The sequence below is a fragment of the Hypomesus transpacificus genome, chromosome 16 (genome assembly GCF_021917145.1).
Source record: "Hypomesus transpacificus isolate Combined female chromosome 16, fHypTra1, whole genome shotgun sequence".
In the NCBI taxonomy this organism is placed as follows: Eukaryota; Metazoa; Chordata; class Actinopteri; order Osmeriformes; family Osmeridae; genus Hypomesus; species Hypomesus transpacificus.
This window is the reverse complement of record NC_061075.1, coordinates 6,454,960-6,477,511: the sequence shown is the minus strand read 5'-3', so window position 1 is coordinate 6,477,511 and position 22,552 is coordinate 6,454,960.

The following is a 22,552-nucleotide window of genomic DNA, read 5'->3' as shown; positions in this document are numbered from 1 at the left end:
GAACCTAGATTTATAAAGTGACAGATCTTTCTTTTTTTACCTGGCTTTTTCAGTTCCTCCTGGCATCTTTTTCCCTTCCATTTTATTCTTCTCTGGACGCTCAGCATCTCTGGGAGTGAATGGAGGAGTGGGCTGGCCTTGACGCTGGGCTTCTGCTTGATGATTGGAGGGTGTCGAAAGACTGCATCTCCTTTTGATTGACAACGATTTTGTACTATAAAAAGTCGCCGAAGCTATTCAAGTTTAGTCCCATCGCAAATTTTGGCCACACTCTGCTTTCCTTGACCGGACATTTTCGCACATTTTCTTTTCGTTTTCACTCTGAATTTTTCTAATGTTGTGCGCGGTGCCGTTGACTCACTCGACATCGGGCAACCCGAGGCCCCCCTGGTGGCGAGGCCCGGGGCTGCAGCCCCTAAGGCCCATTGTCTTAATCCGGCCCTGATCGCGGATACATGAGAGCAAGGAGGACGGTGCAGAGGAGGGTCCCATTCTCCCACCAGCACGCATCATTGCACCCATCTCTTGGGAGGTGGATGAGGCCATAAGCCAGGGACTAGTAAGCGAACCGTCTCCTTCTAACTGTCCCCAAGGGGTGTCCTATGTTCCTACAGTGGTAAGAGATCAACTCCTCGCCTGGGCCCACACAACCCTAGCATCTTGTCACCCTGGAATCACGCGCGCCCTGCAGGCCTTACAAGGGAAGTATTGGTGGCAGGAAATGGCATCTGATGTGCGTAAATACATCTCCTCCTGTTCCATCTGCGCTCAGTGCAAGACCCCTCAACACCTTCCAGAATCAGAATCAGAAGGATTTTATTCGACATGAATGTTTGCACAAACAAGGAATTTACTTTGGCAGGGAGGTGCATACATTAAACATATAGGAATATTGAAACTTAAATATGTGGACTAACTATACAAAAGGATCAAAGTCTAGCTAATACTAAGGGGGGTCTAGCTAATACTAAGGGGATTGAAAAATAAAATACAAGTAGCCCTAATTTACAATCTAACCTAAAAATACAGATAGTGCAAACGATACAATAGTGCAAATTGAAATGTGCAGGCTGTCATTGTGCAGATTGTGATTTAAAGTCAGTGTGAGTCCTTGGCCTTGTTAAAGAGGCCAACAGCGGATGGGAAGAAACCCAACAGCGGATGGGAAGAAACCAACAGCGGATGGGAAGAAACGCGTCTACGGTAAAATCCACTCTCTCCCAGTGCCGCAACGACCTTGGTCTCACCTGTCGGTGGATTTCGTCACAGATCTGCCTCCATCCCAGGGCCACACCACCATCATGGTCGTGGTGGACCGGTTTTCGAAATCCTGTAGGTTCATTCCTCTGTCGAAGCTACCTACTGCTTTCCGGGCAGCAGAGGTAATATTCACGTATGTCTTCCGGTGTTATGGCACACCGGAGGACATTGTGTCTGACCGCGGTCCCCAATTTACTTCCAGAGTGTGGAAGTCCTTCATAGAACGGCTTGGTGTGTCTGTAAGTCTAACGTCTGGTCATCGCCCACAGTCCAACGTGTGTTGGAGAGGGTGAGTGGAGAGGGTGAACCAAGAGCTGGGAAGGTTTCAACGGGCTGAATCCACATGGAATGCGGCCCATGTCCGCCTGCAAAGTGCTGTGCGCCGCCAGCGTATACAACCTGATCGACACAGCAGCACAACCACAGATTTTGTCCACGCCGGTATATAGGGCCTTTTATTTTTGAAAGAGCAATTTTCTCAAAAAATACTATTAAGTGCTCTGTTTAGTTAAATATAACTTTTCATTAAAAATGTTAACCCACTGGCATACAAACCTGTGGAGAAAGGGGCCCTGGGGCACGAATGGTGTTCCACTGACTGTATCTAGACGGTCAGGGACCTGGTCAGCCATTCTGCAGATGCCCTGTAGAACTTCACTATGCCAGTCAACTTCGCACTATTAGGGAATATGGTCACAGACATAAGCACAAGCCATTGCTCAGAAGACTTTGAAAGAAAGAATATATCATGTGGAACAAATAATTAAAACTCTACTTAATTGAGTGAAATGATCTGTAACAGTTTAAGGTATGCCGTGACACTCTTCAAAATGTATGAAACATTCCTAAAACTAAGAAGAAATAAAAAATTATCCTGACACATTTGACAGTATAATGGGATCCATTAGAGAAAATAATTTTTAATTTACATTTTAGGCAGTTGTGATTCTCTGTTGAGACACTTCAATAACAAATGTAACAAGATATTTCTTAATGCATGAGTGGAATCATATTCTCTAAATGGAATATAAAGTAGTTTCTCAGAACGCCTGAGTACACTGCTTGCAGTTTCAGCAGGAGACACTCCTTATATCTGAACATTCATGGGTCACTTGCAAATTAACTTTCCTCATCATTAATGATCCCTTTCTCTGAAATATTGTTTGAAGACTCTGACAGTGTGTGCAACCATTTAAAACACATTAATAGGGATTGTCAGTCGGTAAATAGTTGACTTTCATGGTATTCCCCAAGCAAAGAGATTGTTTTCTCAACCAAGGGCACCATGAAAAGATTGCAAGAATGAAGAACTGTCCCTGTGACTGGAAGACTGACTAGAGAAGGAAGTCATTATTTTACGTAACTTGACATGATCCCAGTTATTTTATGCTGCCCGACCAATTGGTGAATCAGGATGAAACCTATCAAAGTCTTGTCTTTTCCCATGACTTTTTTGATCAGGGAAATCACTCTAAATCCTTCTGTTTTAGAGTGATTCAAGATATACTGAGCATAACAAGCAGTCACTATGAATCCTGCGATGTTGTGTTTCCCAAAAGATGAGTGCCAGACTTTAATCTGGGATGTTTTTAGTTAGCTAATAACCGTTGAAAAGGACGATGGCAAATCCCCTTCTGCTTCATCTGCATCCTATTGATTTTATATCTGAAAACTCTCAAACTGCTTTGTCATTAAACTCGACTGCACTATTAAGTGCTTTCTAAGCGTCTCGCCATCTTTGTAACTGACTGCTTTCAGGAGCATACATCTCTCCATATGTTTGGGATGCCTGAAGGGATTGCCAGCGGCACTTAGAGAAATGTGGCACCAGTGCTCCTATTGCAGTCAGGAAGAGAGAGGTCAAATGTGGTAATGACTGACCCACTTCACTAGCGAGGTGTTGAACTGCCCCTATTGCACTCTGTTTTCTTTCCACTGGCAGTCCATCTGGCAGAACAACTCACAGACCTTGGAGATGGAATGTTGCTTATTTCTCAGGAAGAAAGAATCAACCATTGTTTGAGAGTTTGCTTCCCAAGGCTGAAAATAATTGCTTCCTAAGCTTATACGGGCAAATATCAAATATAGATGTTGTGTAGTGCTTATGTAATCTAATGTGATAAGTAATCTTTTTGTAAATGAGTGAATGTGAAAGTTCCTTAGTATTTAATTATTATTTATTTAATTTTTGTAAAAGCTTGTTGAATTAAACTATTTATGTTCTTGAATGTATAGAAAAAAAAAATTATTGAGGCTTATGAACTCTGAAAGATTTTGTCATTTATTTCCTTCTCTCCTGCACTGTGAAGGACACAGGTACTTACACTAATTGACGGATACAGAAACATTATGAAACTTGACTTCAGCTTTCAATAGTTTTCCAAAAGTACATAATTTCACCATCAAAATCATTGATCCACATGGCTTCCTTTGAAACTCTTCAGGCAAGGAAAACAATGTTTATCAATTCAGGGATAAAACATTTATTTATTAACAATTTTGTCCCTGCTGAATTCACTGGAAGTATTCACCTACTCTAAGGACAAGCTTGACACATAATAAATGGCCACTGCTGACAGTCATCAAAACATGCCTGCCTGTGTTTGCCTTGACTATAAGCAATGCCAGGACATGAAAACAGCACACTTGCACAAGAAAGAACCATGATGCACTATCCTCACAGGATCACATTTCAAGGGACATACATGCACGTATGTTGTACAGATGAGGATTGTTGCACAAAGTTGCAATGTTGAATTCATGGTAGAGGTTAGGATCTCAAGTGTGTCTTTGCATTAAAAACTTTAACAAGTAACAGGGTGCCAACCAAGCAGTTCAGCTTATACAGAAACAATTTAAAGATGAATACATCAATGTGAGGACAACTGGGTAACCCTGTTCTGCAACACTTTACATTAAGGTTACATTAACTACCAAGTAACTACATAGCGATGCATATTGTAACAACATTGTAGGTACAAATACATTGATATGTAAATGAGGATATGTGTAGGAGCAGGTGGTTATACAATGGCTTGAGTGTAAGTACCAAAACAAGATCAATATTTACTACCCATACAAAGTTTCACTTCTGTAACAATAATAAAGTGTAACTACAGAGCAGTTTCCATGTAACCACACTAATGTTACTATATGTATGTAACACCGATGGGTGGTGGACTCAAAAGCACGACTCAGAATATTCACAAAAAAAGGTTTTACTGGATACAGAAGTCAAGGCAGAGACTGATATGAGGTACAAAGACAAACTAGCAAAGAGAGATTGAAACACAGGGGCTAAACACACTGGGGCTAGATTGAAAACAGGTGCTGTCAATCAGGGCTGGGGAGGTCAATCACAGGCAGGGTAGGAGTCACTGAAATGAGAGGAGAGTACACACAGAAAAACACCAAGACATAATCTAGGGAATAGGGCGGGATGTGACAATGTATTGCTATGTTTTTACATGGTAGTTATGTAACATAAATACAAACTTCTTTGTGACCTTTGAACTAAGGTATCTTTGTTGCAGCTGTAAACATTTCCACACATTTAGAACATTGATATCAGTCCTTGTTCCTTTCATCCAGGTATAATATGCTCATAATCAGAATATATTTCGTGCTTGGCTTTGATCTCCCTCTAATGACAAGATTAACTTTACTAGGTAGTAGTAAAACCAGAACCATTATTACACTCAATTATGTATTGAGGTCTTGATATAACATTTGTTTAAGTTTTGCCATTATTCTCAATCATGCCTTCAGCTTTAAATTGTGACAGATCTATTTGATACTGTCATCAACAACTTTTTCAAAACATTTTATTGTGGCCTCAAATAGCAATCAACATGTTGTTACTTTTATAACTTCAGCTGCCCAAACAACTGTTATTCAAAATTAGGAGTGCCTTGTCTTACAATACCAATTGTAATGCCAATTTCAATCTCCAATTGTCTTGGAATGTGGAGATTAGATGTGTTTGGCCTTGCCATGCACACTTTGTGCCTAGAAGTGAGATGAGGTGTTCTTTTTCAACATATTTTCTGCATTTTCTATGTTTCATGAAAGACAAGGGGAGCCTGCCACTTTCTTCAATATTGCCAAAGGCATGCAAGCTGGGTCCTGAATGTTAGTAGTTTGTTCATTATTTGGTAGTTTGAAATGTAGTGTAAAATGTAGATTATCAGGGACTGCATGTTCTTGTCAGAACATTAAAAACATAAAACATAGCCAAGTTTAATTGTCAATGCTGTCTATAATTTAACATTTACATTTATGCATTTAGCAGACGCTTTTATCCAAAGCGACTTCCAAGAGAGAGCTTTACAAAAGAGCATAGGTAACTGATCATAACAACAAGGTAGTCCCGAACATTGCAAGCAGCCAAAACATGAAGCATACATTGTGAAAAAACTAAACAAGTGCCAAAAGGGAAGACCCATAAGAGCATGCAGTTATACAAGTTACAAATTAAAACAACATGAACCACAAAAAGTGCAAACAGTGCAAATGTCTGAACACAAAGATTTATCTGTATGTTTAGGAATTTACTCGTACAGTGTTTCGTACCGTGAATCAAAAGAAAACAAACTTGGATCTTCATGCTTCCTAGAAGTGATCATACTACACATTGCCCGTTGACATCTCTCTGAGGTCTCAGAATTTAAGCACACGCACACATAGCTTACTCACCAAGATATCCTGGGGTTATTAGATTTCCCAACAGACAACACTGTTTGTGACAAATGTGTCAATTTCCAGACTTTGTGGGAGGACAGTGCAAGTCTCTAGCTCTCTGACATATCTGTGCTTAAGCACACAAATCTTCTGCTGACCAGCAAATGTCTACTTAGACATGGTGGGTTGAATCTAATACTGCAATTTCCAAGCAAGTAAGTTGAAGTCTGGTTCCACAACACACATCTTTATTAGATTATTTGTTCATTGTTGCAACAAACAAATACAATTATATTGCTGTTCCATTAATAATTATGTACCATGTACATGTTATGTTCATTTAAAACCCAAAACACGGGAATTGAGAAAAGGGGCTCAGCGGAACCAAAGCAAAGACATTAAAGATTCAAAATACCCCTAACCTACCTAGACTGCCACAAAAGAACCACTACTCAACCTACTGTAAGTACAGGGGGTGGTCCACCCAGATCTAACCTATGGTATATAGACAGAGGTTATCTACGGGTGGTAGGTAAACCCCAGGCCCTCTAGCCTAAACAATCCCCTTCTCCCTAGAACAAACACAGTGGAAACGGACGTGATTGGCTGATTGGTGACGGTTGATGAGTGTGATGAGTGGATGCAGGTGGGAGCTGGTATCGGAGGGTGTGATGACAAGACTTGCTGCTGGGGAAGAGGCCATTCCCAACACCACCTACTGAAACACAAACAGACTATAAACACAAACAGGGGCCCGTTCTCCGCACGTCTCTAACTCAGTTAGCTGGATTTGATTGTTGACGATTTGTCATTATCTTGGATTGTTCGGTTCTTCAAAGCTCATCCTGGACTTGCTGTCATAGCAACAGGTCCGTAAGCTTAAACCTGCTCGGGAGCAGGTTTATTCTATGTAAACACAATTAGATTGAGGCTTTACAAGCAGAGGTGATACAGGAAGTCTGTCACAGACATGTCTTGTCCGTTTTTACTACAGGAACCTGTTGCAGAAGGTGCAAGAATAATTAGCAGAATTTAACATGAAACCGAATTATTTGCTCATTGCGTGATAGGCTCCTTAAGCACAGTGCGATATGCTAGACTATTCTTTTTGAGAGGATAGCCTACCGTGTTTTTGTGAGGGTGTCATTTACAAAATACATTTGATGAAACCACATCATATGATTTAAAGATGATAAATGGAAATAAAACATAGGCCTAGCTTAAAGATGAAACGCGTGGTCACTAGGCTACATTTAATTTGGTCTGCTACGTTTTGCCAGCCTTCTTTCTTGGATTTTGCAGACTTTGAGGTGTTCCCAGGCGTTCTGATTAAATCTTCAAATTTTGAGTAACCTTCGAGCAAGCTGTTGCGCTGTTGGCTCTGTTGCGGAATAAACAGGGCGCTCATTTTGGCCATGGTGAGCAGCCATAGACTTATGTGAGCAGCCAATAGCAGCGTTGCTGATCAAGGGTTCTACTATCGATACATACCCCCTTTTAGACCAACGAATAACTCAATCCAGCTATACCAATTATAAACAACATGGGTGTTCAAAAAACCAAATTAGCCAGATCATGATTAGCAAGATGATGTCATTTTGGATGTGTCATTTGATCTCGGATGTAATAAGCGACGTACGGAGAACAGGCCCCAGGGCGGCACGTAACACTTATATATAGTAAATACTGTAGAAATCAAACAAAGATAGCTTTCTCTCAGTGACTGGCATTGAAAGTTTGGTATGAGCATGCTTGTCACAAGACACTTTGATCCTTGTTAGGAACAAGGACACAAAGGCAGGTGAAACACTTTTACATTTAAGGACATTTAAAATATATATTATATGCATAGCATAGTTTAGTGCAAATACAATTACCCACAATAGTGCCTGGTCTGAACAGGGTTTATATACTGTGTGTAATTGATGATGATGTGCAGGTGTGTGCAATAATGAGGTGTGAGTCGGTCCGTGTTCCTCCGCCGTCCTCAGTACTCTGGGGAACTAGACCGTCTGAGGGGTGCAAGAGGAGGATCCGTGATATTCAGGGGCGGTCTTTCCTACAGGCGGTATAGGCGGTCGCCTAGGGCGCCACTCAGAGGGGGGCGCAAAAAAATGCGCCCAGCAAAAAATAAACAATATTGTTTTTATTAGATTTTTTTTGTTGCTGGGCAGTTTTTTTTTGCGCCCCCTTCTTTATCTCCAACCAATATTTTGACATTCAAAAAATAAATCTAACATTAGGGTAAAATGAGCCAGGTATACGTTCCCTTAAAAAAGTAAGGGGTACGTACCTCCTTGGTGTTATCAGAACATGCTAGCACAGTGAGGCGTTTGGTTAGAGTGTGTGTTCAAAAACTTTGAAAAACGAAATAATGAAGAGGCAAAAGCTATCCAGGGCGAAATTTAAGAAGAAAAGAAAGGAAGAATAAGAGAAATGTGCAAAGGCGAAAGGTAAATCCTTAAATTCTGGTCTTAGCCTTTGATGAATTCCAGATAAGAAAACGGTTCATGAATGCGTGAATTGCCCCGGGCACTTTAGTGGAGCTAAGAAGAAAAGATGTACCTTATCATTGAACGTTTTTCTACTCCCTGTCACATACATTTACATTTAGTCATTTAGCAGACGCTCTGGTCCAGAGCGACTTACAGTAAGTACAGGGACATTCTCCCCGGCGCAAGTAGGGTGAAGTGCCTTGCCCAAGGACACAACGTTATGTGTACTGGCCGGGAATCGAACTGGCAACCTTCAGATTACTAGCCCGATGCTCTACCCGCTCAGCCACTTGACTCCCTGATTATAACCTAGTTATTATAATAACCTAATAACATAACCTAGTTCTTTAAGGATTTTACAGTAGCCTATATAAAAAATGATATGTCCATTTATTCTACGTTATACAAAAAAAACACGATTAAAATAGGGGTGCACATATATAGACAATTAGCCAGTGCAACAACACTACAAATATCTTACTCGTTGCATAGCACACCCAATAATTGCCGTGTTTGTCTTCCTTAATGTCCTTAATGCCTAATGGGTGTGCTATGCAACGAGTAAGATATTTGTAGTGTTGTTGCATTAGGCATTAAGGAAGATAAACACGGCAATTTGTCAACAAGTGAGGAATACTGGTAAAAATCCAAGTGTTGTATTGTCAACTTTAGAGAATGGCTTGTATGTAATCTTGCTAGTTAGTTAGCTAACGCTAGCTAGCCAGTGACTTCTGACGTTCCTTGTTATTGTCATTCAGTCGAAACATCTGTTCAAGTTTAGCTGTAACGCAATTTGCGTCATTTTCGATGTGTCATGACATTTTGGTGAATTCCGTTTAGTCTAATTTTGTTCAGGGAGATTGATTGCTTAAAATGAGTGAATATGTACGGTGGCCCTGAAGTGCATATCACACCCCCTAATATGAGTACACTTCTAAGATTGTTGTTTGCCAGGCATCAACAGAACAGAAGACTAAAAAAACATTATTTGCAGGCAATGAGGGAGTGAATATGACCGTGCACCGTGTGTGCATTGTTGAACAGGGGGGCGTGGCCGGAGCGTAGTTCAGCACAGACTTGACATTTTCTCAGGGATTTTGTTCTTTATTTAATGTTTACATTCTATCGTTGTGATCGTTGTTGTGTTTATTTGAAAGAAATGCAGTCTTGCAGGGCAAAATAAAGTTTGAAAGTTGCAATTCCATTTTCGTGCAAAAGCGTTTTAAACTTTTTGAACTTTTTTTTTTAGGGGGGGGGGGGGGGGGGGGGGGGGGGGGGGGGGCGCCACGAGTGAAGCTCGCCTAGAGCGCCAAATGTGCTAGGACCGCCCCTGGACAATGCTAAAAATTCCACTACGATGTAGCCATTTTCTATTAAATACTGTATTAAGGGAGATTGAAAACACCCCTATTTAAGGGAGATTGAAAACACCTCTATTAAATCTAGGAAAATCAACAAGTATATCCAATGTTTTTTTAGTTTTTTTCATGTTTAAACATATTCTGACATTGGTTCAGGAAAGATGTTGCACCTGCACAGTGTGCACCCCATTTATGTGTGTGACTATAGTAGGTTAGGGTCATAGCAGTCTTACAATGTCATATTCCCCCTACATTTAAATACTTCAAACTCAGTTCAGAGTTCTGCTACTAAATTCCCTTTAACTTACTCTTTATAAGTTGCAAGCCAAAACATTTGATGATAGAGGATGAGGTTGGCAAATTCTTGCACTGCCAGCAGGCAGACTGGGGCTTGGTAAATCATGGCTGCTAAAATTGGCATGCTTTGGCTCTCTTGAGGCACATTATGGTGTTGTCATTAACAAAGACTGCCTGTGGGTTATTTATTTTCTTATCACTCCTAATCAGTCCGTGTTGACACTGACATCTGTGCTCAGTTACATCCAAATGCTTAGTTGTTTGTTGAATACCATATTAGGGTTCTCTCATAACGCTCTGCTAAGATACCTTACAATTAATGAGTAACTAATCCTTTAGTTATCATTAACGATCTGCATGGTTTAAGGGTTTCATGCTGAATAATTTCAAGGTCCTTTCTTTAACTTTGGATCCAAATACATCTACTGTGAAGATGAGTAAAAGTTAAATAAAAAGACTGGCCTTTCCGGCTCCAGTCACACAAAGATAGCTGCTCATTCAAGACAGCTTCATGTAGCTTCCCAAGGAAGCAGATTCTTCACATTTCAGCTTTTGCTCAGCGTCTGAGAAGTGGCTCTGGACTCGCAGGGCAAGTGTGTGTGCGTAAGTGCCTCTCTTACTCCCTGAAACGTGTCCCTCTGAATTTGACAGCATGGGGTAGACAGCCAAGTTGTGGAATTTGATAATCTAAATGCTCATAGGCTTGCTTGAATAACTGTAGAGGTGCAGAAAAAAAGTAGATGGGGAACAGCTCTTCAAATGCCTTGTTTTTCCCCCATGTGGGACTCCCTGCTACTTTTCAGAGAAAATAATGCTCACTTATCAATCTTCCCTGAGCCAGTCAAATAGCCCAGTCCCTTAGAGACCACTTGAGGTGTATGCTTTGTTTCATCTAGGGCACGCCTCAAAGGAGATGGGACTGCTGTATCAACGAATTGCCAAAATAAAGTACATAAAAGCTAACAATTGGCATCAACCTCAAGCACTGTAAATGGGTAGCTATATTGTTTTAATAAAAAGACAGAATTAAAACCTTCATCCTTTTTGTTATCTTATAGGGGAAATCAGGAGCATTATTAGCCATTACTATCCTTGAATGTTAGAAGTAACATAATGAAACTTGTAGGTGGGTAAGGGGCTCAGACAGGGGGATATTTAAGCCCTCCGATACTGGAACTACTTTACATTGTAATCCACTTGAACATGTTCAACAAACCAATCGTCCCAAATCTTTTTAAATAATCAAATTAATCACTGCCCTGCTTACTTGCATTATCATCAGCTGATTAATCCACATTCCACAAAACCATTGTATAGTTGTGTACACAAAGGCACTGTCTCTACATCCAGAAATAATTCTATAGAAGATACGAATTCTATAGAAAATGACCAATTAAGTAAATTATGTATGAAGGTATTTATATTCCCCACACACAGTGTTATGATCTGAGAATGTATGATAGTTCCCTTGGTGCTCTTGGATCAACCTTGCCCCTTGCCCAGGGTGCCAAATGTTCTAGGACCGCCACTTGCCGTAGCATAGGCAAGTGTCAGAGATTTGTGCCTAATCTTTGCAGCAGTGGAGCTGCCGGCGTTGCTTAACTGCTTGGTGCTGTGACCCTGTTTCTTCCATTACATTATGTTAGCCAACTGAGGTTGTTAGCTAACTAACTAAGCTGGGGAGAATGTGTGGTAGCTAATGAAGTTGAAGCACAATGACACTCCATTTCCATACATACTTTACTCTCCTCATCGGCTTCTCTTATTCCCCTGGCTGCTGCTTGGTGGGTTCCAGTGACCTGATCCTCCCAGCTCATCTGTGCTTGGAGTCACACAGAGTGCAGCTCAGAGAATCTTCTTCCGGACGACCGGCCCTTGTTCCATACTCTGAACTCTAGTAGGGAGGAGGCAAGCACATTAGTCAGTCTCGCCATCGATCAGACTTCCTGTGGCAATGTGAGAAGGCCCCATGGCTGTTTCTACAGCGAGGGACTGCTGTGAGGGAGGGCAGTGGAAGATATAATGTTGTTTCACTGGAAAAACATTGGACATGCATGCGCTTCTAAATGATCTATTAGAGTACATTACTGCTTTTTCACCTCCCCCCCACTCCTCCAGCCACCTGCGCATGCTGCTACAAGATTAATCCAAATCCCTACTAATTCTTTCACAGGCAAACAAGCAAGTGACAAGGAAGTGTCTGGTTGGAGGACATAATTCTGCTGTTAACTGGCAGTTGATTTTCAACTTCTTAAAGTGATGTAATGATGTCTCCAGATTGACTCTAAGCATCTGTTCAGCAGAGACTAGACTTGTGCTACCATCCATATATCAACGGAATGCCAAGGGATTAATAAACACAAAGTACATGAACCCAATTACAAGTTATCTGCAGACTTCAAACATCACAATCCTTTGAGAAGGAATTACAGTACAGCAATCATTAGTCCAACTTGTCATTGAGCAATCTGTAACCCTATGGGAAAGTTACTTCATAAACCTTTCAGTTATTAGGCATTCAAGATCGGTGTTGGGTAATGTTACTTTTTAAAGTAACTAATTACAGTTACTATTTACATTTCTTGTAAAGTAACTAGTTACGTTACTTAGTTACTTGCTGTAGAGAGTAAGGCGTTAAGTTACTTTTTTGTTACATTAGGAAAAGTATTTTACTTCTAAGACACTTCACCTTGGTTACTTATGCCCAGAAGGCACATTTAATGGGTTAACCTCAGCAATAGCACATATTGTACTGAATATTCAGTGTCACTCACATATAACATGATCAATCCTCATTATACAGCAAGACGGATCAAGGTAATAATCCACCATAATGAAAAGCAATATTTGCTTGAAGTTCTTGAATCAAGAAACTCTTTAATCAATAAATAGTGTTGTAAAATGCCAGGCAGAAGTCTAGTAGTTAGCTAGCTGTACAATTTACCAGGACTAAGTTTGAATCTAGGAGCAAAACGTAGCTAAGCTATAGCTAGGTATATGGTAGCAAAATGGTGTTCACTTATTATTACTGCTAGTTCCACTTATTATTACTGCTAGCTCCACTTATTATTACTGCTAGTTTTAGTATAGTTAGACCACATATTTAAATTTAAGATTCCTATATGTTTATTGTATGCACCTTCCTGCCAAAGCAAATTCCTTGTCAGTGTAAACTTTCATGGCGAATAAATCTGATTCTGATTATGTACTGAACCAGACTACTTTACTTACTGTAATATAATCTTGAACCTAAACCACTGAACGATACAGCAACACATCACACAAGCTTGAGGTGACAAAATGAAGGTTCAATTGCTCTGTTTGAAAATCTCCTCCTAGGGACGTAGATAGGAGGAAGGTTACCTCCCCTCTCTCTGCTTTGCCCGCCCAGATCATCTGGCCCGCCCATGAGAAACTGAGTTACCACTGTGCAAGGGCGAGTGCGATATAATTTTTTCCTGGAGAGACATCATGGCAAGCAAACAAACGAAGCACAACAGTTGCTCAGTGCTTGGATGTACAAATGCAAGCCCAAATCGTTTTAAGTTCCTTCATCCGAGCCTCTGCACAACCAATATCTCAATTTTATTTTCGCTGGAAATGCGCCGACACAACTTCCCAAAGTTTTGCATGTCTGTGCCAAACATTTCAGCCTCTACTGTTTCCTCAACTTGAGCCAATACAAAACTGGCCTTGCTGAAATTAAATTCTGGATCATTACTAAATCTCCTTGGTCAAGCTACAAACCTTGGACAAGTAAGTTAACTAACGCTATATCATTTTGTTGCTTTACTGTATATGGTTACCTATCTTGCTACCCTTAGAATGTGGCTGTAGCATTAGCTCTGCAGCTAACAGCTGAGTTACTGTTGCTAATGTAAAGATAGATGGCATCAAGTATGTGTGTGAATACAAACGCTGTAACGCGAGTGTTGTACACTTCTTTGTTATTTGGATAACCGTTATGCTGTTGGTGTTATGGCACGGGCGATATCCGCCTTTCTCCTCATTGGAATGGCTATGAGTGTGCACTTCTGCAAACCAGGGTGATCAGATGAGAATGGCTAAATTCGAGGCATCTTACAGCAAAGGGGGCTACGAGCCATTGCGATACATCCGTTGTAAACATTAGCGCATGTTGCCGCCCCTCTCCTCCTCATTAGCATTTAAAGCTACAGACACCAAAACAGCGCGTTCTGAGGAAAGCTCATTGTGGGACTACTTGTAGTGGCTATAATTCTGCACCATGACTGAATTTCGGGAAAGAGACTTCAGATACAGTATTAGGGGACCACTAAGGCCTATATAAAAGCATTCAAAAACAGAATTTCATGTCTCCTATAATGTGACATTACGTAGGCCTGTAGATGCAAGTCTTAAATAACTTTTTAGCTGGTCGGGTCCATGACGCCGGGTAAATTGGGCTTGTGAGACTGCTCACCAATATAATGAAAGGGAACCCACCTGTCTTGCAGATTAAGACGTTTTCGTAGGCACCTAGCGAAAAGTGTCCTCAACTTTCCTCGACTTTTAGCTACATGCAGAGGGCTCGCTACTAAAAGACTAAATTAAGTAATGTGTTACTTGTCTGACCAAGAAACTAGAAACGGATTAATTCAATTAAATAAGTAACGCGTAGTAGGGTGAAGTGTCTTGCCCAAGGACACAACGTCAGCTGCACGGCCGGGAATCGAACCGGCAACCTTCAGATTACTAGCCCACTTCCCTAACCGCTCAGCCACCTGACTCCCCTTGAATACCTTGAATACCACATATAAATTAAGCTTTTCCTTAAAAGTTTTTTTGTATAAAGGGACATGAGCATGAGGAGCATGAGGGGCTGTGTCAGCTATTTGACTGGGCTCAGGCTTACAAACAATGAGTTGAATCTGAGGGTGTTGATTGGATGCACAGGTGAAAATCCATGGTTGTTGAAAATCCAACAAACCAATATATATTCATGAAGGCAATTAAAGGGTGTGATAACAACTTTTTATCATTCCCACCATCAAATTTAGATCACTGAGAGGTTTTGCCTGATATTTGAATCAAAATACCCACATTAAGGCTATTATCAAGAATCAGGAATTTGGGGTACCATTTACTGTACATGATCAGCCTATGATTATAAATCCTTGAAAACCTTAAAGTTTAACTGTTATTATTTAGGGCACATCTAAGAGGACAGGTACAGGGACGTGTACAGGCTATGGCTTACCGTGCGTGTCCACTACAGCTGAGCGGCACGGAGTGTCGGCTTCCAATTCATTTTCAATGAAACCGGGCGTTCCCGCCATTGTGGGAGCGTAAGCGAGCGTCAACGCCCGGTTTCATTGAAAATGAATTGGAAGCCGACGCTCCGCGCCGCTCTGCTCCGCTGTAGTGGACACGCACGGTAAGGTTGCCCGGGCAACTGCCCGTTTGCCCTCCTCGAGTCAAAGTGCCCCTCTGAGGAAAATAAATAAATAATAGTGAATTTAAACAGCTGCAGAATTTCATGTAGACCTAGATTAAAAAAATCGCCACCTGAAACATTTCATAGAGTATCCTTATTCACTTCCAATCGATAAGCCTATGGACAACGAGAGTGGAAGTCACAAGGGGGAGGGGGTTATGCCCCCTACTCTGTTTACTCTGCTGTACTGCTCGCGACCGCCACCTGAGCCTGCATGTTCTTGCACTTAAGAGAAGGTCACGGTTGTTTTATTTTGTGTCGATAAAAAACTGCTTTGACGTTGTCAGTAAAGGTAAGTTTTAAGTTGTAGAAATGTATTACAAACAAACAATCATCATACATTTTTATGAAATCAATTAAAATCTTCATAAATCCATGCTCAGTTCGCCACGTTTAGCCTGAATAATCAGACGGCTAGCTTGCCTACCAGAAAACCAGCCCGTTATCACATGCTAATTTTTTGGTAGGAAAACTAAGCTACATGTCTGCTGATGGTTAGTTTATAACATTTTGTTTTAACAAGAAGAATAAATGACCAAAATAATGCATTACATGAATTATTATCATTAGTAGGCAGACTATTCTTTTTTTGGGGGGTGCCCTTTTTTCAGGCCAGAACAACTGCCCTTCAAAATTCCTGTGCACGTCCCTGGACAGGTATATATCCTAATGTTAAGTCTGCTCTTCACCAACAATAATACTGGTATTAATAATCTTGTTGGATATTATTAATACCAATACGGATGGCAGCCTTGGAACAGCTCAGTAGAGATTATTTTGACTAAAAAAATTACTTAATATCAGGCAGTTTACCCCAGGTAGTTTTTCACAAATTTTCAAATATATATCTTTTTGATTATTCTTGGAGGAACAACGGTACTCTGTGACACATGGAGGGAAATGCAGATGGGGGAAACGCTTTGGTGAGTTAGTGAAGCCTAACAGCAGGGATTTCGAACTGCGCTCCCAACGATTCACCTGGCGAATCTCTGCTCCTTGCCCTACAAAATGGATGGCCTGCATCTCCTCAATTACACAAACAAGGACTTTGTATGTTCTGCTACCCTTTGTATCACTGAATCCTGGCTCAGTTAATTCATCCCCAACAGTTGATGAAATCTGCCAAAAGGTGACAGAATTGCTTTTTACATTAACCAAGGTTGGTGTAGAGGTGTAACTAAATAAATACTGCAGCTTGTAGGCCTACTTGGAGATGTGAGTTTTCCTCCTTCATCCTAGTTGGTGTTTACATCCCATCCCAAAGCCAGCATGACTGCCAGCATGACTGCAAACCCTGACCGACCAGATAACTGGTTTGGAACAAAAACATAGACTCACTTTTCATAATCCAGACAAAGACAAAAACTGTACATGCAGGCCAGAACCTCTTTGACAAAGAAGATCAGGGCGGCTAAGAAAAAGCAGCTAATGTTCATCCAATGACCCTACATCAGTGTGGAGAGGCCTACAAGACATGACTACGAACTACAAACTACAAAAGACCATCCCCTCATGCTGAGGCAAACGAAGACCTGGCTGACGACCTGAATGTCTGCTATTGCAAGTTTGAGAAGGATAGACCCCTCCAGCCTAACAAGAAACCCCCATTACACCTCTGTAAACCCCTCTAACAGGGCTCGACATTAACTTTTTGAGGCACTTGTCCTTTGGACAAGTACATTAACATTTCACTTGTCCATACACAAAATTCACTTGTCCGGGTAAAGATGTATCATTTTATTTAAAAAAATAATTGTGTTGACGTTTCTAGTTAGCTAGCGTCGGCAGTGATGTACCTAGCAAGCGTTAGCAGCATTTGTATTGGTTAAATGTACATACTTAAATATCTGCTAATATTCAACTGTAAAGTAGGCTATACATCAGTGGCGATTTTAGACCCTTTTTAGGGATGCTCAAGCACCCCTAAAAAAATAATAAATACAAAAATATATTATTCTTTATTATCATTTGATGCTGGTAGTTCATGAAGAAAGGGACATCCTTAGTTTTTTCATTCATTCAATATTTTGAATAATAATACATACATCTATTAATTTTTATCAAGTGAAATTAGGGATTTATATTAGCAAGGGGGTTCAGCACTTTTGCGAGGCACTATATTCATGTCACATTCTAATTGGGGGCTGAGCACCCTTAGAGGTCTGATCCTAGAATAGCCCCTGCTCACAGGCTCTCACGCCAAACCTTGTACTTCTCACGCTGAGAAGACAGCCAACCAAGTAGTCCTGCTAACAATGTAAACAGTAATGGACAAGGTGCAGGCCCACGGAGTGAAGCAACATAGACACGCGAACACATGTGAAAGCTTGTCTTGGGGCTATTTGTCTTATTTCAGATACAGTATAAGTTTAGATAGCTTGCAAATACTGAGGATAGCCTACCAAAGTAGAGTTAGCCAATGTCGTAGCGATGCTAGCTAACGTTAGCTGTATAACATTTCACTGGGTCTTACAGCGTTACTTGATTTACTGAATTGATTATGAAATGTTATGTTCTAAAACTGGTTGTTCCCATCCTTCATTGTGATTGGCTATATCGCGTTCCATGCCGTTGTAAAATCCAGTATAACCTCATAGGTTGTCCTCATAACATTCTTTAACATTCCATATTACTGCGCATCGAATATTTCAAATTGAAAAAGACGGCAAAGAAGTCCGTCTGGCTGTTGCGTGGCAACGTTTTATGTAGGAACTATACTTTGCAGTAGCGGAAGAATTACGGTTTATTATTAAACTATTTTGTTTCTAATTGTTTTTATTGATGAAGCCATATCAAATATTTGTAGTAACAGTTTTAGAAAAGCAATAACCCCGCAAGTGCCAAAAAACCCCTTGCCTGTTCTAAAATCAGCGTAAACCAAGGCCTCTTGGGGCTTATTGCTTAATTCTTCTAGCCATTTGCCTACTTGAGCAAGTCACAGTTTTTTAAAGCCCTGATAGTGTAACTGAGATGACACAGTAAATAATTCCTCTTTCAAGTAATAAGCCCCCGTTTAAGTGTTTAGCATTAAATTACCTGCACGGTCTGTAGAGATCTTGGGACGAAGCCACTTATTTTGTGTTTTGCTAATGCAGAATTCGGTCAAATGAAATTGGTAAAATAGACGTAATGATTGGAACATAACGTGAAGTAACATTGCATTTTATTTTGTTTGAGTTTTAACTTGTCCAGAAGTAAAGTTCTCTTCCACTTGCCCTACAAAAAATCCACTGGTCCCGGACAAGCGGACAAGCCTTAATGTCGAGCCCTGCCTCTAACCCCCCCCCCCCCCTCCTCCATACTCAGGCTGTACAGTAAATTATGTGAAGAGGTTGTGAGCTGGCAGAAACTGAAAACCTGGAAAGTGCTGGTCCAGATGGTGTCTTCCCTACTCTTTTGAGGCCTGTGCTGACCAACTGGAATCTCCTTGCAGATCTTTAACAGATCCCCGGACCTGTGTGAAGTCCCATTCTGCTTCAAATGCTCCACCATTATCCTGGACCCCAACAAGCCCTACATCACAGGACAACAACATGGACCTGAAGACGCTCAAGACTGGAGATGATAATGGACAATCCTGCCTCCCTCACAATATCACTGTCAACCATGGAGACCTTCCAGTTTCTGGAATTGGGGAAATCTGCCATTTCCCAAGACCTGAAGTGGTAGACCAACTAATCAACTCCATCCTCAGAAATGTCCTGCAGAGGATGTACTTCCTGCAGCAACTAAGGAAGTTGTATCTGCCACAGGAGCCAGCTCTCTACCGTAGTCATCAAATTAGTCCTGTGTACATCCATCACGGTCTAGTTTGGAACAGCCACTAAACAGGATAAGAACAGAATGCAGCTAGGGCAGCAGGAAACATCATGGAGCAGCTTTCTTCATGTGATCACCCTCATAAATAGCTGACCAGTATCATCTGGTATGCCATAGCTCCTCTTGTTTCTCTGTTCAATTTCATTCCCATACGTGATGCACTTTGTTTTTGTTTCACACACACTTGCACTTTATGTATACTGTTTGTCTTCTATACAATCAGTAAATTGTGTGTATATTGCAAATTATCTCTTCATTATAATGTACATTGCCTGTATATTGTCTGTGTTGCTTGAGAGCCAACAATGATCGTATCCAAGTTCCTTGTTGAGTTAATATACTTGGCCAGTAAATCAGATTCTGATTCTGATAACATTATGAGTTAAATCAAAGCATATATGGAGAATCATTTTGATTGTGTCTTGGCATAATTCATTTATATTTAACAGTGCTCATAACGAATGCATGTGGCTGTCTCTTTTGGGGTGGAGATTTTACACAGACCACTAGTTCAACTGATCACCACTTTTGATGGAAAGTCAATGCAGTTTAGGGCTCTTGTCAACTTCTAAGGATTCTTTGGCTATCCTGAATTTAAAAAAAAGAAATCTGTTTGAACTTATCCTATCTCAACAACTTTGTATTCTTTCCCCAAAAATGTTGGTCCCTTGAACCTTTGAGTAATCTCAACCCTATCCTTTGCTTGAGTGCTCAGTGGAAAATATCTACACCAGCCAGATTTGTCCCTCCTCACAGTTTACAATTAAATGAAAACAATAGATTAATAATGCTTCTTATTGCTGTTCCTTTGGTGCATCTGATGGACGGAAATCCACCAGACGGGTCTGTGATGGATGACATACATGCTAGTTCATTTCAGTGTGCCTTCCCTATCCAACTTTTCCTGCTTGTTGTAGTTTTTTTTTTTTTTTTTAGTTTAACCTTTGACTGTCTCCAAAACATCCATTGTTTGTTCAAAAAAAGAATTGGAGAGGGTGTTCAGAGAGGTATCAAAGTTGTTTATGGCTTTAAAGCTCACATACCTCATAACTTTCTGACAAATAAAGCTGTGTATGTATAATAATATCTGTGTGATATGAAAACATGCATTGGGACACAGCAAGTTTTTGTTGTGTATTTTGTGTATTTTCCGGCTTTACAGGGCTGTAAAGCCGGAAAAGGGGCTGTAAAAAAATATATTTCGTCCCCCCAATGTTGACTCCATGGCTACGGCCTTGCTGCTTTATATGTCACTTAATATCATGCTAGACTGATTGTGTTTTTTTAATACACCAAATACATTACCAAGTTTGACAGAAAATGATTTAATTAATCAAATGTCATTGAAAGAGAGAACAGTAAGCATATGGTTAGAGTGCACACTGATTGCTCACTGATTTGCTATTGTGTCTCAGAACCCACGACTTTGTATCGTTTTCAATCAACAAGTGGCTGGTAACCTGGCTTGTGCCGAAAACTCACAAGGACAGAAGGTTTTCAATGCAAAATAAGTATCTGCTCATTATTCATATTACTCTCAACCCTTGATTATCACCCCTACATCAAATATGTACATGAAGTCAAGTCAGTTGACAACAGAGCGTCATTTTGGTCCTCGCTACCTAGTGTGTTTCTCCCTGCCTGAGAACCCCGATAAAGGTGTGGGTCATATCCTCAACATTTTTATTCAATCACAAAAATTTAAAACACCACATGATGGTTGACCACAAGGCAACAAAAGAGTGCATATCTAGCAAATAGGTTGTGATTTGGGATATTTGTTTTTGAACTTCGTAGTCATTGTTTTTCACTTGTTCTCTTTCCATCTCACCCTCTTCCGCCATGGGGAGACCATAGGGGTCTAAAGCAGGAAGTCTACTGAGCATCATGGAATATTGGCAGACCCACCCATGTCAGTCGTGCCCTGACCCCGGAGGACCTTTGGCACCATTGACCAAGTGACTCAGTGTAGTGTAAAGTAAGAACACATTTTCTGCTCGTGCCGAGCAGTCCCACAGCAATGCAGGAGAGCCCCACAATGTGACTGACACTGGGTGACAAACACTTTGAACTCCCAAACAGGAAATTAATGCGGAGGAGCATAGCTCAAGGCTCAACACGTTGCGATGTGGCACACTTAAATTGACATGTCTCTACAGATGACACATGCTGATACTCGGCAGAGGCCCGAGCACCACTTGTGATTCTCCATGGCTGCTGATCCTGTGAGCTCTTGGCACATTGTGCACATAAAGACAAGCCCTACAGGTAGAAGACTTGCGAATACTAATGTCCTTGCTTTATACCTAAAGTGTACGAGGAATTTTGCCTAGGATGTGCTATTATTGTCAGTGGAGATTTCAAATTGACCTTTCAGTTTTTGCAAAGGCCTGTTTCTGTTAAGTGGATGTTACAACAAGTACTTCTGTTCCACACATTTGAAGATCTCAAAACACACAAATGTCCACCTTCACAGTGAATATCTACTGCACATCTAATAAGTATTAATCTGCAAGCAACATCTGTAACATATAACATATAAAAAAGACACATGCAGACGACACACATCAGTAACAGGTACAGTATACTATATTTCATTTATTGTCTTCTTGGTCACCTTGTTCTCTTGCCATCAGCAAGGGAAATTACAACAAGTTCCAGTCCCAGCGTCTGCTGTCCCTATCTGCACCCATTTCAATACCTAGACAGTGTTTGATTGTTAATCCTAAGTAACTATCACTAGAGTTTGATATATAAGAATCAACAACATGCGGCTTGATTCATCATAATCCGAGTCCTTTTATTTTCAATTTTTTTGTTGTTGCAGACTGTACTGTAACACTAGTAGTTGTGACATGGATTCTATGTTTGAATGTTTCATGGGCCAAAACATGTTATCAAAATTTGACGAGGTTATTAATTCATAACATATTTGTGGTGCCTACCAAAAGTCTTTAAATATTAAAGAAAGAATAAAACATTCTCTTTTATAATGTAAAAACGCTGATCAAATGAAGATAGAGTACCAACCCAAACAGCATGTACAGTAAATTCTACAGCATATGCATCTTTACACAGGAGTCATTTTATATTTAAGACTAATTAGTAATTATCTGTCCAAAAAACTAAAATGTGTTATTCAGTAAAGTCGTTTTAAAAATTAATCAGCCACAATTAAAACAAAG